The sequence below is a fragment of the Sus scrofa genome, chromosome 11 (assembly GCF_054392235.1).
Source record: "Sus scrofa isolate SSC_HxYL_T2T_F1_AM1 chromosome 11, Sscrofa_HxYL_maternal_Yorkshire_Landrace_v2.0, whole genome shotgun sequence".
Taxonomy (NCBI): domain Eukaryota; kingdom Metazoa; phylum Chordata; class Mammalia; order Artiodactyla; family Suidae; genus Sus; species Sus scrofa.
In genome coordinates this window covers 7,422,085-7,437,555 of record NC_139393.1, presented here as the reverse complement: position 1 = coordinate 7,437,555, position 15,471 = coordinate 7,422,085, and the positions used below count along the sequence as shown (strand labels likewise).

Genomic DNA, 15,471 nt, shown 5'->3' with positions numbered 1-15,471 from the left:
AGGAAGCCTTAAGTGTTGATATTCCGAAGAGACGGAAAATGTCATGGATGAGGAAAAATCTTTGTACCAAATCCTTGAAGAACCTTAAGAGAGGTTGATTTTTATAGCACGTTCTCAGGTAGCGTGAGGCTGTATCCTCCGTGTCATCTGGCACCTCCGGGAAGCTTTGACACACGAGGAGCAACCTGCCTCTGGCACCAAATCATCACTCCAGTGGCCTTAGGACCAAGAGTGACCCAGGGTGGAAGGTTTCCAAAGACCAGTGGGGCCTCCTGGACCCACATGGGGCCATTGCCTGAGACAGGCTCTTGGGGACCAGACCAGAACGTGATGCCACCTAAACAAGGGCGCTGGAACGCCCAAGAGTCTTATGTGACTTTGTGCAGAAGACTGAAAGCATCCCTGGATTTTTTTCTCTCTTTCTGGGGACTGAACACTTCCAACTGCGCAAACTATGCAAGAGTCACTGTTCCCCGATGAAAGCAATCACTTCATATCAGGAACATCTTGTACAATCACGATCCTTCGGGGTACTGTTTATATTTAATGAGCTTTCAAAGGACATCTGCAATGTACTTTACCACCAGGAGAAGAGGTGACCAAATGGCTCGGCGTTTGAAAGCCCTGCAAAGCTAATCTGACATTTCGCTGTCGTTGGCATGGACTTTGTGGAGGCAGTTGGAGTAGATCCTTGGGCTGGGATGGGTGTGGAAAGCTAAGACCATCTGCAGCTCTGCAGCACCTGTCTCGCCTACGCACTCAGAAGAATAAACTTAGAGGACAGCTGTCTATACCTACAGGAATGAATTGGTACTGTGTAGGCAGTCTTGTAGACCATAAAACGAAAATCCCACCCGGTCCAGTGAAAGTCCTTGTGTGTCTTCCTCCGTAACAGTCTCCCCTTTCCTCTTCGTCTTCTGTCCGCATTTCTAGCCACAGATCCCAAGAACACGTCCCTCTTCAGTGGCTCCACTATGACACACGGTGAGAAATATATTTTACACCACATCCAGGTACCCGCATCCACAAAAACATTGCTGAAACAAAAGACTCTGGCAACAACAGTTATTCTTACTCGACATAACACACTCTTATATTTTCTACTTGATTTCATTTTGCATTTTTTTTAAAAATGCCATAAGTTTGGAACATCAGAGAAAGTTTTCTTTCTTTTTTTTTTTCTTTTGTCTTTTTAGGGCTGCACCCGTGACATATGGAGCTTCCCAGGCTAGGGGTCGAATCAGACCTGTAGCTGCCAGCCTACACCACAGCTACGCAGGATCTGCCCTGCACCTGCAACCTATACCACAGCTCATGTTACACCACAGCTCATGGCACTGCCGGACTCATATCCCAGACTCCCTTGCAGCTTGAGCTTGGGTTTATGATTTCAGCTCTATGCATCATGGGTACCTGAGGTTCCTGCCAGAGCAACGGAACCAGAAGTAAGTCATGGGAGAAGATGACTGCATTAGGAATCCGTTCTTCTGTCAAATGCAGCTGGGAGTTTGGATCCTCAGGCGTGTGAGTGGGGTGTTTTTCATGGCGGCAGCTTCTATTTCCTAGCTTTGGAGTCAAGCTGGGTAGCTCACCTGAAGTTTTTAAAAGCTACCTAATAGTGTGTGATAAATTCTCTTTCAGCTTGGACTAGGACGAGTAGATTCTGTTGTTGGCAACTGATAAACCAAAAATGAAAAATAAATATCGATGGCTCCTCCATGCCTAGTGACCTAAAAACATGCTCCCCAGCCTGGCAGCCACATTCCTCTATAATAAGACCTCAAACCAGCAGACCTTTCAGGGCCATCAGAGTTGTGTGTCTCTGTTTTCCTATTGGTGCTGCCTTTGCTAAATGCCTGTCCTCTGATTTCGTGATTTTTTCCCCTCGATCTTAGATTTCCTGCATTAGCGTCTACTTCCTTTAATGACTTATTTTCTAAAATAAGCACCAGGAACAAGCCTTTTATGATGAGACCATTCCAAAATTCAATTCTCCTCTTTGATTTTTAGACCCTGAGATCAACAGCTCCCAAAGGCCCTAGATCGTGCTAATGTGTGACCTACATATACGGAAAACCCATCAAGTCTCACTTGGAAGAAAATTCTAAACCATTAAAGGGGAACTTTATTATCATCAAAAAGCATTTTTGATGATGTCTTTCTGCACACCGTTCATTTTCTTCTCGTTTGCTCCTGTCTGTGACTGCGTCTATACAACATCACACACAAGAAAGAAAGGGAACAAGTCAGTCAAAGAAGTTTTTCATGTTATGCAGATAACACTCCTGGAGGATTTAATTTCTTCTTTTCCGCCACATGGACGGTCTTGTTGAGACTTGGTGTCCTTTACTACGATGACAAGCGCTTCCTTGTCTCAGTCCAACCTTCACCCTCACATGAATTTTTAAAAATCTTTAATTTTTGAGAAGCTCTTCTCCACTTTTGAAAGACAGAGGCTTCCCCAAACCTTTGAGGATGCTCATAGAAAGGGGTGCAGTATTAACTGTGAACCCCCCTCTCCCCAGGCTTCCTTGGATGATGTTGAAGATCATGAAATGAAGGAAAGGATGTTTGGATCAGAACAGGAAGCTCTGCACTTTGCTGAGCCCCACGAATATGGGAGCAGTTGTCAAAAATCAGACCTGGACCCTCTGCCGACCTTGCTTCATGTGAAGCCTCCACAAGCATCAATATTCCTTGGCGGCGGAAAGGGCTAGTGCTGCCCGTGACCGTGGCCTTGGGTCTGGCTGGTGCTGTCTTGCTCACATTGACTCTGAGCCAAATTGTTCTTGTTAGTAGCAACCAGCGTGGTTTCCCAAGTGATTTAGGCTGTGCTGCCCCACTTCAGCTTGATTGTCAACACTCTACACGGGATCTAGTTACAGTTTGATCGCTTCCCTTTTCTTGGCAAAGAAAACATTTGCTATCATCTACGCTCACCATGGATGCCAAGTTCGTTTAAACTCATTACCCTTCCTCTCCTGTTCTCACTTCCCATGCGTGCCACAAATATCACCGTGACCTGGCAGCATCAACAACACGACGGAACACCCGAGTGTAGCAAAGAAAGTCTGATGAAAACCCCACGTTTTTATACTATTGGGCGACAGCCTTTCGAATTACACTTTTAAACTGTATCAGCCTAGTTTTAAGAATGGGAAACAGGAAATTGGCAGGAAATCCCACTGCCAACATGTTTATGATGTCTTTACGGACTGCATTTTACAGGGAAACTGAAAAACTTGAGGGGGTTTGTCTTACCCCACTTAATTCAAGGTTTCTTTGTTCTGCATAGATTAATTGCCATAAATGGAGCAACCATAAATGGAGCATTGGTTTTGTCTTCAGGAAACTGCTGGAAGTTCCCAGGTAAATTTTTGTGCATATTAAAGGGCTGGTGTTTTATAGAATTATATACAATACTATATAATATAGTAATATATGTAAGAGTATATAACATATGTATAGTATATATAAATTATAATATTTATAAATATTGAGGACGTTCGATGACGTTGGGCAACTTCTCCTGACAAGTGTTCACTACAGCAATGAGATGTCACAACGAGTGCTCTGGGAAGTTAATTCTGCATGATTTGTGTACAAGGCTTGGAGCGGGAAAAGGCTGGACGAGGCAGGAGACTGCTGCAGTCAGCAAAGGAGCAGGATAAGGTCTTTCACGGTGGTGTTTGTTAGGGAGGGGGAAGGTTCTGGAATCACTTGAGAGAGAACTGACAACATTCAGCAACAAAAGTTGATGCTGTCCGCAGAAATAAGTCAAAAGGAGGGGCCGTTTCAAAGGGGAGGGTGGAGTCCAGTCTGGGAGACATTCAACTTGGGGGGACAAGATACTCACAGGTGGACAAATCCAGCAGCCATTGGAAAGTGGATCTGCAGCTCCAGAGAGAAGCATCCAGACGCAGGTGTTAGAGTCGCTCACAGAGAGATGAGACTTGACAGACCAGGACCCAGGACCGGGAGAGGATGGCTCAGAGGTAGTGCTGGGTTTGGTTTATGACGCCCTCGCTGCATGTGGAAAGTTCCTGGGCTCGCAGTTAGATCGGGTCACAGCTCTGACCTACACCACGGCTGTGGCAACACTGGATCCTTTAATTCACAGCACAGGGCCAGGGATTGAACCTGCTCCTCCATGTTGACCTGAGCCACCGCAGTCTAATTCTTAACCCACGGCACCACAGTGGGAACTCCAAAGTTAGTGTTTTCATTCCTTCTGAAAACTGGTCCTTTTTGGTGTGTTCCAGTATTCCTGGATTTCTGCTCTAGTGATTTAATACTTTAAACGAGAGCCTCCCCTGCTCTCCCCAGCAAAACAGGACAGAGTCGAAGTTTTGCTCTTATCCAAAGAATACATCCTTTTCTGTTGTGAAGAACGGACCACCTGTCTTCAAACGATTCCCTGCTCTTTATAGAATATGTCTTGGGGCTTTGAAGACCTGGTGGTTTGAGTCCAGGTGACAGAGCATGTCCTAAATAAGGAAAGCCCAGGCTTGTTTTATTGCAGTCATTTTTCCCCTGGTCTGAGAAGAAACGAGGACACAGTTGGTGGATCAAAAGAGAACGCTTCTGAGGCTCGAACCTGAATAAGCCTCTCCCCGAAAGGGGAGGGAGGGGGCCTCTTTCCAAGGATCGAAGCCCCTGAGAGCTCGCAGCCGCCGGGCCTCCCCGGCCCACGTTGCCATTTTCCAGTCTCCTAACAGTGCGGCCTTCTCCACGGCCCCAGGGAAAGAGACCCTCTGGAAAGTGAATGGGAGGCTTGTTCCCCAGCAGGAGTGAACTAAGACGTTGGGACCCGCCTTTTCTCTTACATCAAGGGACCCTTTTGTCTTGAAGGACAGAACTGTCTCAGAGCAGCCCAATGCTCCCTGCGGAAAGAGGCTCGCCACTCTCTGTGCTCTGGGCAGGACCTGCACGACCCCCTGCCCTGGCCCGGGTCAGGGTCCCCAACACCCTGGAAGCATCGGGAAGCTGCACCGCCCTGGAACACGGGGCCAATCAGCTACCCTGGGCTGGTGAATGGGCACAGAGCTCTCTCTCCTTCTGAGAACTCACCTGAGACCTGGGATCCTCTTAGAGGATGCCAGAGAGACACAGACACCCCCCCCCCCAACACGGATGCCCCGCTCCCGAACCAAGGGTCCCACTGTGCCATTTGTTCTCTGAGAAGAAGGTCTGCAGTTGCCCAGCGAGGGCCGGCAGGTGCTGCGTCTCTGGAGCAAACCCTCCAGTCCCTTCCACGGCAGGTGGTAAATAGCCTTAGAACGCTGTCGTCTCAAGAGCCCAGGAGAAGCCGGCATCCTTCTCCACTACCTTGGAGCATCACAAATGTGCCTTCCTCTGAACGGTAACAAGCACAGTTCCCCAGACGGAAAGTCCTTCAGGCAACTGGAGATGCAATAGGGCAGCTCGGCCGGGGTTGGGGGTGTCCTTCAGGACATCGGACGACTGAGAGGGTTGGAACCGGCATTTCTGGAAATCTGACCCTCTTTCCCGGGGGGTTGGGGGAGTGGGGGGATGACGTTCTGCTGTCAAAGGCTTGACAGATGGCTCTAGAGGTGACAACAGATGATGGCAGGGAAAAGCAAAGATGTGCTCCCCAGAGTGTCCGCTCCTCAAGTGCTGACTCAGGTTTTAGATTTTGCACCTGTAACGGTGGCCACGTAGGCCACTCACAGAGGCTGTCTTGGGGGAGCAGGAAGCTGCAGAAAGAGAGGCTGTGGACCCCATTCTCCAAGCAGAAGGAAGTGTCAAGGCAGGGGGATTGCACGGGGATCAAGGAGCCGGTGCCCCATGAATTTCTCTCCGTCCCAGCTAGGGCATTGTCTCAGGCCCCTGGGGGTCCTCGAGGGGCCCAGTAGTGGCTGCCTTAACATGGTGGCCTTGACCGTGTCCCAGGACACTTGGGACTGAGACTAAGTCCCAGGGGGAAAAAAAATGTAATGTTCCTGCAAAAAGCTCCCAAGTCTCCCAGGAGCAGCAATAAATCCCTGGTCAGCTTTTCTGCCCCTCAGGCCCTGAGCAAGCTACAGGAAGGGAATGCAGAAGATTTTATCTGTCTCTCAGTCCTGCACACAATGAAACGTATCCCAGACCTGCTGGCTGCACCCTCGGAGGAAAGTCAAGATGAAAAGGGGGGACTGAGGGTGTCAGAACCCGGGTCGTCAGCAGGCCCAAGGATTGTCTAGGATGAGAGAGAAGTCCAGGGGACCCTGGGACAGAGCTGAGGGTGGCCCACCCCTGCCGCTCCTTGTCATTTACCCACCAGCCACTGAGCAAACGTCTCTTCCTGGGTGGTCCGATCCAGTCCACGTGGGAAGGGGGGGACCATAAGGCAGGAGGAAGGATGACTTGAGCCCAGTGACCTTTCCCCTTATGGCAGCGTTGAGGGTGGTCTGGTTCTCACTGGGCTGCAAAAAAGCCTCGGTGGTCCTCTTGCCCTCGGGAGGTGTTGCCTCCCTGCAGGGACTGGACTCATACGGTCCTTCTTCCTCTGGCAGCCTGTCGACAGCAGCGTCAGGCCATCTGCAGAGGTGTCTACAGACCACAGGACACAGATATGTCTAATAACCCTCGGTGCAGCTTAGTGGCTGCCAGTGTTGTCCTCACACTCTCAGTGTGGAACCTGAGGTCCCAAAGCCGACCCCGACGTGAGGAGATGGGTCCACCATCAGACTAAGAAAACACTGACTAGGGTCGAGCATTTATGGAGCACCTATTCCCTTCCAGATAAGGGATTTCCTTGGATTTCTGATTTCATCCTGTAACAGCCCAGCGTTGTGGTGGACAGGACTGCCCCCAGTTTACAGACGGGGAAGCTGAGGCGCAGAGAGCGTTCACAGGAGGTCAATATCCTGTGAACAAGGCAGTCTGGCACCTTCTAGGCAGGGTGTTGTGTTCCTGCCACCACTGGAAGCTGGTGCAGGATGGATTTGAAGGGAGGTCTTAGACCGCTGAACCTGCTGAAATGCAGACTCACACAGGCCTAGGATATGGCCCGAGGGTCTGCATTTTTTTAATAAGTTCTTAGATGACATGGATGCTGATGACCTGCAGACCCCGCTGTGAGCTACTTTCTATTATCAGACTGTCAAAATCCATCTATTCATCTCAAATGGCAAAATCCATTGCCTCCTCCCATACACGCTACTGCCTATTGCCTGCATGTACCTTCCTCTTCAGATCTGCCCTATGTTATGGTTGCATCGAGTAGGACAGTGACCCTTCACCAGGAATGAAGATAATAATCATTTGGGGCGCTCTCGCCACCCACCACTCTCACCTCAATTGCAGACCTTCTGATTCAGTGTCTCAGAAGTGGGGCCAAGGGTGAGCACAGAGTGAGTCTCCCTCCTTTCCAGAATATATCAATCCATCCTTCTTCTCATCAAGACCCAAGCAGTCCACGACCTAGACCCCGGAAATGGGCTAGCAAAATCAGAGTTCTCCTGACTAGTGAATCTTTATCCTGAATGTTTGTCCTTCCCCACCACGCCTGGATAGGCCAACGTCTCTGCCAATCACACAGTGTCCATGCACACGATTGGCTCTCCTGCCTCCATCCCACCCCCAGCAACACCACTTCCTAGCCACAGTCTTCATTCTCCTGCTACTTGTCAGCTTGGCCAACAGGTGTAAATCTCAGCCTTTCTGAGAAGGCGCAAGATCACATCTGATCTCACACGTTTAAGACTGAAGGAGCAGAGATGGTTTTTCTCTCTCCTCAAAAGTCTTCGACCCAGTAGTCCAGCCCCTCTGAGCCTTGGCTGAGAAAAACGAACTCTTCAAAAATTCTTTCACTTTAAGGATTTTCAGAGACCAATTCCCTATGTGATTATGTTTCCCCCTGACTTTTTTCTGCATTTCCAAAGAAACCTCACATTGAGAAAAACTAGAAAGGCATGATTCAGTGATGCTCTCAGGATCCCTCCTTCCAAAGTCTTTGTTAATTGTACCCAGTATCTATAGTGATAAATTTCAAGACACATGAAACAGCAGGACCCCGAAGACACTGGACTATTGTATTGTCCCATTAAGTTGAAACAATGGAGCAGAGTCTTGAGCCTGTTTCCAGGGCAACTGAAAATGCCAGTCACAGCCAGGTGGGCTTTCTGACACTTTGTTAAAGTAGGATTTCACATACTTTCTTACTTCAAGATGGAAAAGTAAAATTATATGTATTTAGATAAAATTACAAACATTTTGAATTGAAAATGTGTCTTTTGCTTTAATGCCAAATTTTCTTTTTTGGTATTTGGTTGATTTGTGGCAAAATAAGATTTCTCATACCAGGAGAAAAAAGACCCTATGAAAAACCCCAAAGCCACATATGAGCAGAAAAATATTTTTTACTTAAAATATCGATTTTTACTTAACGAATCCGAATATGGCAACATATTAGGACATCTACATATTAAATGTTATGCCTATTATAACACAGGCATATTATAAAATGTAGCTGCTGGCTTTCTGATACGTGGTCTTCAAATGCATCTCTCTCTGTTGCCAAATGTGCTCTGGAGATCCAGGCCTGGACCTTCTAAGAAGCCTGGGGCAATTGAATGCAAGCTAAGAGCTCTTAAACATACAGCTCTAGGCAAAGGGTCCTGAGCTGTGGCCTAGGAAGCTGGCCGTGTGTCCCGTTGGAGACTCTGACCTCATTCTCTCCCTCTGACCTTGTCTCTCTCTGGCCCCAGTCGGTCCTCTGCACTCAGCTTTGATTTCTTGCCACCACCTCTCAAGCTTGACCACCCATTTTGGCAGCCTTTTTCTTGGCTGACCTCAGCCTTCTCCTTTGGATAAGATTTTAATTCCTTGCTCTCTAGACCCATTGATGATAACTAAGAACAAAACATTCTAGGGCTATGCTGTCCGTTATGGTAGCCACTAGCCATGTGTGGCTATTTAAATCATTTAAAATTAAATAAAATGCGATAAACCAGTTCCTCGGTCCCACTTGCCACATGTCAGGGGCTGCAGAGCCACATTCCTTTTATTGCAGAAAGTTCAGTTGAACAGGGTGGATTTAGAGACCTTCCTGCTCAGATCCTAACCCCAATAGGCTGACCAATCTGACTTTGGCATCTTCCCCCAAGTCCCCTGATAAGAGTAATGAAACGGAAATTCAAATCTAGAGTGATCTCGTTAGCATTCCCTTGAGATAATAGTGGTTCTGAGTCCTTTCAGATGACTCCAAAATGCCAATAATGCTACTTTGACAATCTTTTTTTTTTTATATATATATATCTCCAAAAAGTCACAAACACCAGGCACTGGATAATGAGCAAAGAAGATTTAGGCTGAGGAACTTCAAGCAGCCCCGAAAAGATGATTCTAAGAATAGTAGAATCTCACCCTCATTGTAGCACATTTGGGCAGAACCAGTCTACATTTGTTTGCTACCTACATCTCTCCTTATTTGGCAATATGTCTGACATTCCACCATTAGAGCTTTATTCCTTTGGCTCTTACAGGTGTCTTCTTTGGTTTCCATACCAGGAGAGGGTACATGGGCTACACCAGTGGGCAGGAGAGAAAAAGACAGATCTCTAGGGTCACTAGGGTATTTGTTAAGGCTCTCCCTTGTCTTCCCACCACCTTGAAACAACCCTAGAGGTGAGAAAGAGCAAGAATGAGGCTCAAGAGGGCTGCATCAAGTATCATACACCACAAATGAGAAACTATTTTGAAATATACCTTATTATACACCCAGCATAGCACTGGGCTCATAGGTGTTCAATACATACCTGATGGGCTAATTATGGATATTCAATTTTAAGACTAAGTTTAAGAATACTTTAGCATTTGAATCACTCTGAAGCATGTTCATCCATCATGAATTTTTTTTTTTTTTTTGTCTTTTTGCCTTTTCTAGGGCCACTTCTGTGGCATATGGAAATTCCCAGGCTAGGGGTCTAATTGGTGCCGTAGCCATTGGCCCACACCAGAGCCACAGCAATGCGGCTGTGGCTCATGTGTGACCTACACCACAGCTCATGGCAATGCTGGATCCTTAACCCACTGAGCAAGGCCAGGGATCGAACCTGCAACCTCATGGTTCCTAGTCGGATTCGTTAACCACTGCGCCACGACGGGAACTCCTCATCCATCATGAATTTAAAATTGATTTTTGAGTCCCCCAAACAAGTTTCCTTATGTATTTTTAGTCTAATGAGCAAAAATCAGAGAGTTCTCATTGTGGCGCAGCAGGTTATGAACCCAGCTATTATCCATGAGGATGTGGGTTCGATCCCTCACCTCGCTCAGTGGGTAAAGGATCTGGTGTTGCCATGAGCTGTGGTGTAGGTCACAGAGGCCGCTCAGATCCTGCGTTGCTGAAGCTTCCATGCAGTTGCAGCTCTGATTAGACCCCTAGCCTGGGAACTTTAATATGGCACTGCAGGTGTGGCCCTAAAAAGCAAAAAAAAAAAATCACCCATTCCACATTCTCCATCTCCCCTTCCTTTTCTTCACTTGTTTATTGATTCATTCAACAGCTATTTTGTGTATCTGCTCGAGCATTGGCCAGTCTCTGCAGAGGATAGAAAGCTGACAAATACCCCTTGGTCTAGAAGCTTGAAGGGGAGTATGAGTCCTAATTTGGGCACAACTTGTAGAATAGACAGTTCTTGACTTTGCTCTTTCTGACGTGTATCCTCCATCCCACCTTTCAGAATCCCAGAATTAATCTGGGGTGTCTCATTGAGGAAACCCTAAACAGTAGTGCTGACACCAGAAAGAACTTTCTCTTGCTGGGAAAAAAACCAGAGTTCACCTCCAGGACGAAGATGGTAGGTCTTCTGGAATCCAGGCTCCTTCTGTCCTCTTGTTTCACCAACCTTGCGTCATCATTTCATGATCTAAAATCTGCATTGTGGAGACAGAAAGGAGGGAAAGGAAAGAAGAGCATCCTTCATCCTAGGAGGCTTCCTCTTAACCTCATTGGGCAGAATTTAGTCCTGTGGCTGCACCTCCACATAAAAGCGGGGGGAAAGTTGAACTTTTCTCCCATCAGGCTTCTGATCCAAAAGAACAAGTCTAGCATGGACAACAGGATAGACGCCTAACAGTGTCTGTCACCTGCCACTCTCTTGCCTAAAGCACTGGCCTACTATAAGTACACAACCTTCGGATGCCAAGGTAATAATCTATGCTGTCTGGTGGGGGAAACAAAATCCATTAAGCTTGAGCAATATTGTTCACGTCACCAGTGTTTTTTCCGTTGTGTCTATTGCAAAATTCTAATCTCACCTCTGATGTGCTTACTTGTTACTGTAACATAAGAGCCAAATAGATGTCAGCAGATGCAACTATTAAAAACTTCCATATCTATTAAGACAAAACCTTTGCAGCGGCAATAACAAAGCCATAAAGCACTGAAAGCTATAAAATTAGAACATCGAAGTTTTTATGAAAAAGCAAAACAGAACATTAAACCCGTCGTATTGACCACGGTATTTGAAACTTCCAATTATCATGCTAATTGCAAAATCTTAGACTAGGACATGGAAAAAAGGGAAATAAATTAATGTTACCATGAAAACCCTAATTTTTTTTAGACCATAACTTTGAAATAATTCTGCCTTGAGGTTTTATGCATAAAAGGAAGCAACAGAGCAGAGTGGAAAACGCGTGCGAGGGTAATACTGACACCGACGGAGGCCATGGAGGCTTTGATGTCAACGCTGCCGGAGTTACAAAAGAACCAGAGCCGACTTACCTGCTGCTGATATTCAACTGGGGATAATTAAGCCACCATCCGTTCTCCTGAGCAGAACAGACACCTTTTCTCAGAGGCAGAAGCATGCTTCTTTAAGTTCTGCCCAAATCATATCCTAAACTCACAGAAAGAATTTCTCTTTAAATTGTGACTTATTGCAGGTTTTAACTGTAGCCAGTGTTTCACTTCCTTTTGCTTGTTGGTTAATGACGGATCCTGGTCCAAAGCGAAGGCCCCCTCCCTGTCTCCAAGGGTTTCTGAGAATTTCCCCTGTGCTCCATGTGCTTGTGAAAAAGCCCAGCTGAATTTCAAGAGGCAGCTGCAATGTTGTTTCTTTTCTTTTTTTCGGGGTCCTGGTGTCCGGGCCCTCTCCTCCCTGATAGAGTGCTGCATCTGCAAGCCTGGTGACTGGCAGCCGTGTCCTTGAGTGCTGTGGCTCCCCCAGCACGCTACCAGCTCTGCCGGTCACTCATGACTCTCAGCCTTCCACCTCGATGACGCATCAGCACTGCCTACAAAATTGGTCGAAATGCTGAGGTGTGACTGAACCCCAACAGTGGCACCAGTGTAGATGGGAGCTGTAAACCTGCATCAGGGGCTCAGGGTTTTCTCCCCCTTTTCCATAATAATAGAATCCATGTTCACAGCACAAATTAAAGCCCAGAGTTTCTGACTTCTCCTATAGTTAAATTTAGAAGTGTATGTGTAAGTTCTGGCCCAAGAGAGATAAGTGAAAATGAAAGAGAGATATCATACCCTTCTTTCCTCCATCCATCTTTCTGTTGGTGAGGATGTAGATGTGATGGCTGGAGCTTCAGCAGCAATCATGAGCTATGAGATGACCTGGAGAATGGAAAGTACATGTGCAAAAACAACCAACCAAAGAAACAAACAAAAAAAGCACTTGGGTTCTCCTGACATTATGAAGTACAATCTAGCTCAGAAGTAATGGTCTCTGCACTTACAGAACGTACGAGAAAAATAATCTTTCTAATCACTCTTTATATATCTAGACTTACCAATCCTACATCTCCCTTAGGATCTGGCAGGTAACTGACTAGGTAATATGATAATTAAATTTATACTAAGTTATTCATAGGGAATAATGAGTGTTTTTATTCTAATCTAGCATTCTAATAGGGTCTTGGATGACTAGACCCCAGGAGTGACTAACACAGGTAACCTGGCAGGTAATTTTGGTAGGTATTTTCCGGCAGGTAGGTGTTTTGACATCTGATGTAAGAAATACAGTTCTGCAAACTGTCAGGCCGCTCCAAGTTTACATACACTGCATGTCAGATTCAATTAGGATTCCCGGATGCTTATCTCAACTCTCTTCTATATTGCTTCCACGTGTAAAACGATGCCAACGGTGTTCAAAATAAGACACATGGAGCCTGGGTGAGAAGAAGTGTGGAAATGAGCAGCTTGAAAACTTTTTACAATTTTCAGGCTCTCCCCGTAATCTCCATCAGCTACCCCTCAACTGCCCGCGAATAAGCAGGAATCTAAGGAAAAACAGCACCTGCCACGCAGAAACACGGCTTCTAGGTAAGTCCCTTGGCTCTGGTCCTTCCCACAAAACTGTGACCCCAACAGTCTTCCGTCTGGAAATGATGGGGCTCCCACGCATGGTCGCAGCCTTCTGTTTTTCACCTCTTCAAACCATCAAAGCCAACTTTCCTAATTATGTATGAAACAGTAATGAGTTGTTGTCATTTTCGTAGTCGTCTTCATGGGCTTTTCCCTAACTTCGTAGGAGTCAGAGCTAGCCGACAGCCAGGAAAATAGACAGGAGACGCAGAAGCCCCCCCAAGTCACCAAATCCCACCTGAGTCAACCTCAGTTTTCTGAGCCTCTCCTGGCATCACTTCCTGTAGAAACACAGTAATATGAGCCTGTATCCTGGACCCCAAAGCAACAGCTTATGACAGGCCTGTAATTGTAAACCCACTTCCTTGAAGACAGCCAGGCCTTGAAACGCCAGGCGACCTTGGAAAACAGGGAGCACATAACCTCTCCGTGACCTCTTATCTTGCTCTCTTCCTCCTTCTCCCTCTGTCTTCCATGCCACCGCTGTTTACAATAGTGGACCCCTGGCAGGAAATGAGTTAAACAAAAAAACCAAAGCAAAAATCCTTCCGTTACTTAACCCCCTCCTCTTGCCACATGAAGAAATGCCCCCCCCCCCAGCAAAGCTGGCAGTTCCAAGTTGAGTATAAAATAAGGCCATTGCTTTCTACCAGGACCGGCCCCAGGTATTGGAGGATGGACTCAGCGCAACGAAGGAGGAAAATTAGAAGAGATATAAGAGAGGTGGGTCCAGCGAGGATGCGGTCGAAGGGAAGCCTGAACAATAACTATAAAGCAGGCTGCGGAGGTACCAGCTCGAGTGGGAGCTGGGCGCAGGGCCTAGGGGTAGATAACCAGGAGAAAGCAAAAATTCCAAAATGTAAATCATCAGAGGGAGCCCTGGGGGAGACAGAGGCTGATGCATCATACCCGGGAAGAGAGGAGGCTGCTTGAAGCTTCAGCAACCACACAAGCTGTACGATAAAGAAACTGTACTTGTGGTGTGTACGTCTTGGCCCTGCAGTGTATGCTCTTTGCAGAATTATGATATAGTTGTAGAAGTGTGACTATGTCAAGTACATTGAGAAGGTGAACGAGAAGTAAATGCAATTTTTATTGGTCAAGGAAGCAACCATTAGATAGTGTCTACTATTTTTGTTTGTTTTGGTTTTTAAATTTTTAAATTTATTTTTTTAATTTTCGTCGTGTCCACTCTTGCATAAGTCAATATATAAATTTTTTTGAAATGTCTATTATTGTATGTCTGGTTTTAGGCCCTTACCTCCTAAGTTCACGGAGTCAGCGCCCAAAGCCCCTGACACAGAGCTGAGAGCCGGAAGCCCCCTGGGTTGACTGGCTTGTGCTCACCTAGGCCTTGGAGGGGAACGTGAGTCACCTGGTGACAAGGCTGCCGTGACAAACAGGTATGTCCTGTCGGGGAAGGCAAGGCAGAATGCAGGCCGCAATCAGGGAACCACGTCAACCGAAGATAACCAGTGATGATGTCACGCTGTCCATCAGCCCTGGAGATAACAAGGCAGGTGCCTAAGAATAGAGCGCAGACGGGGATGGAGCTCGGTAGGCGGACAGGGCTAAGAACCCGGGCGGCCGGGGAGGCCATGTGAGTCAGGCAGCTTCAGGGAGAGTTTGCAGAGCTGCCAGCGGCAAGTGTTTTGGCCGCCGCTTAATCCGTTAAGGTCTCTGTTTGGAGGCGTTGGCATTGGCCTCGGTTAGGAGGAAAAGTCACCCAGCACGAAGAACCCTCCTCTCCTTCGTCCCGCCTACCAAACGGCTTGGGGTTTTTCCTCTTCACCAGTATCTTGCTTCGGCTGCAAGGAGAGGAGGGAAGACAGACCCTTGCACCGAAGAGCTATTGGAGGAAGTGAAGGGCAGTGAAGGGAGGTTTTATTCTTATGTCTAAGCCGTAGCATGCATGTGTAATGTCTAATCGTAATCTTTTTGTAAAATGAGTGACGGTTTAGAGGCACTGGAGTCAATTTTTAATTATCCATGTGTTCAGCATAATTCGTCCCTTTGCAAATCCATCCCCTCTCACCATTAGGAAGAAAAACCTGGCCTACAGTCAGTGAGATTTTGCTTTTTGGGTTTTTTTTTAAGGGCTGCACCTGTAGCACATGGAAGTTCCCAGGCTAGGGGTCAAATTG

At 46.9% G+C, this 15,471-nt stretch overlaps 1 protein-coding gene across 2 annotated transcripts in view; it reads left to right on the top strand.

The window, feature by feature from the left end:
• Nucleotides 1-12,634, top strand: part of LOC106505250 (uncharacterized) — a 96,031-nt gene extending 83,397 nt beyond the window's left edge. Inside the window, exons 4-5 of one of the 2 annotated variants that reach the window (XR_014819066.1) lie at nt 2,011-3,369; nt 11,574-12,634. The gene's annotated coding sequence lies outside the window, so the exon portion shown is untranslated. Of the gene's footprint in view, nt 1-2,010; nt 3,370-6,515; nt 8,473-11,573 lie in introns of those variants that run through there. The other variant, XR_014819069.1, reaches the window with a different exon arrangement.
• Nucleotides 12,635-15,471: the final 2,837 nt, after the last annotated feature.